Here is a 2,500-nt window from a genome sequence, read left to right as displayed (position 1 = left end):
AGTAGTAGTAGTAGTAGTAGTAGTAGTAGCAGCAGGAGCAGCAGGAGCGGCTGTGGTAGTAGTGGTAGTAAGAGAATAAAAAACAACAACAACAGCTAAACACAAGAACAAGATCGATTCCAGAATAACAACGAGAAAAAGAAAAAGCAAAATAAATCATATAAACAACGTAAAACAAACAACAGCAAATCTAATAAAAACAACAAGAACAACAAAAGCAACAACGGCAATAACATAAAAAAAAGCAAAATAACAGCCGTTCTAAACTTTGAGAAAAGGACTAACCAAAGTGGCTATATTGTACCTTCCTTTATGAGAAGAATCCAAGAGCCAGGATGCCCCCAGAATCTTGGATACCATGATATTTGACATGTTGACATTTTGGTAATGGCACTGAAGAATATCTGAAAAAGAAACCCCAAAAAAACAAAAAAAACAAAAAAATGTAAAAATAACAACAACCACAAAAATATAAACGCTACCTAAGTTTGAAGGTTAATATTTTAGGACTGTTTTGTCGAATTCTTGTAATATTCGTGATGTAGTTGATATTACTGTTGTTGGTGCTGTTGTTTGTTGGCGTTGTTGTTGGTGGTGGTGTTGTTTTTTTTGTGGTGATGATTCTGATGATGATGACGTCGACGATGATAATGATGATGATGACGAAGACGACGACGACGACGACGATGATGATGATGATGATGCTGATGATGATGATGATGATGATGATGACTATTGTGTTGAAGGAGGCGGATGAAAAGCAGGGTATTGCCGAGAAGAGCAATAAGAGGACAATGAATTTACCACGACGTGCACAGCGACGAGAACGTCAACAACAACAACAGCAGCAACAGCGATGTAGCTGATGATGACCACGGCAATGACGACGACGATGTTGAGATGATGCTGGTGGTGATGATGATGATGATGATGATGATGATGATGATGACAACGATGCCCCTTCTGCTGCTGCTACTGCTTCTCGTCATCATCGTCATCGTGGTCAGGATGATGATGGTGTGTTGGTAAATGGAGGCTGTGATAACGGTGTTGGTGCTGGTCATGGTGGCACGGTTAGTGTGCAGCTGGAGGTGGTGGTGGTAGTGGTGGTTGTGGTGGTGATCCTGATGTCTTTGAATATGTTGATGTTAAAGATGACGATACATAATCCACGCGGCCTTTGCTTCCATCATTGGGTTATATTTTATTTTCTTTCAACAGAAACTCTGTATGCACTCCATTACCCAGCATATATGTATGTATATGTATAAACACACACACACACATATATATATATATATATATATATATATGTGTGTGTGTGTGTGTGTGTGTGTCCGTGTGTGTCCGTGTGTGTGTGTGTATGTGTGTTTGTGTGCATATATACAGACACATACACATATATACATCTACATAAATGTGTATGGTTATACATATACATATTCACACACACCAGCAGACCCATAATATGTATACATGATATACATATGCATATGCACACATACGTCTGTATCAATGGGCGTGTTTGGACATGCGTACAAAAATTCTTCATACGTTTATGCCTACAGAAAGAATTGCACGAATAAGCACATACATGCAGATACATACATACATACATGCATGCATTCAGCGTCAGATTCACGCACCATAACATGACAATTTTACATTTTCGTATACAGCGACAGATATATATATATGTGTTGCACAAAGTATGTTCTTTGCGTGAGTCAGGAAAGTTATGGGGTGACGAATATCAGGGTAGATACTTGTTTCTTTTTTCTTTTGTTTAGGTTTAAATAATAATAAAAAAAAGCAACGATAAAAAAATGCTGAAGGAACGGTCAAAAGAAATCCAAAGTTTTGTGGGTCCTACGATACTGGAAAAGGACACCATACTTTTTATACTGTCCTCGTAAAATGCTTTTCTGTCGTGGCGTATGCTCTGTTGTCTTTGACTATATAATATAGTGATGCGTATAGATTCACACACACGAGCACGCACACAAACACACACACACTTACACGCGTACACACTTATACGTATATACATATATACGTACATAAATATATATCTCTATATCTAACTATATACATTTGTAGATATGTATATGTCTGTGTGTGTGCGTATGTGTTTCATGTACAAATCGAAGTATATATATAAGTATGTTTTTTTATGTATCTATATAGTCTCTCTTTTCATAGAAATTCAGAGAATGGTGGTAATGATGTAGAACCTTAACCGCCTCCTCTTCTCCAATCCACTTAATTCCACCTCCTCTCTTTTCTTTCCATACCCCTCATACAACATGAAAAAAACTTCTTAGTTCTAGGGGGTGAAAAAGTTCTTGTCGAAATGTTAACATTTGTAGTAGAGTTGTGGTAACTTTATATCTATAAGAGACAATATAATGCATCATGTCTTTGTTCCTATGTGTATGCGTATGTAAGTATCTATGTGCATGCCTGTGTTACCTGTATATATATATATATATATATATAT

The 2,500-nt window shown here is 36.9% G+C and overlaps 1 protein-coding gene across 1 annotated transcript in view; it reads right to left on the bottom strand.

The window, feature by feature from the left end:
- Nucleotides 1-2,500, bottom strand: part of LOC128250156 (probable serine/threonine-protein kinase clkA) — a gene marked incomplete at its 3' end in the record, with an annotated part of 265,160 nt that overhangs the window by 183,157 nt on the left and 79,503 nt on the right. The window lies entirely within an intron of this gene.

This window comes from Octopus bimaculoides, chromosome 19, assembly GCF_001194135.2.
Source record: "Octopus bimaculoides isolate UCB-OBI-ISO-001 chromosome 19, ASM119413v2, whole genome shotgun sequence".
Classification (NCBI taxonomy): Eukaryota; Metazoa; Mollusca; class Cephalopoda; order Octopoda; family Octopodidae; genus Octopus; species Octopus bimaculoides.
Note: the sequence above shows the minus strand (reverse complement) of the source record. Positions and strands in the feature narration are given on the sequence as shown.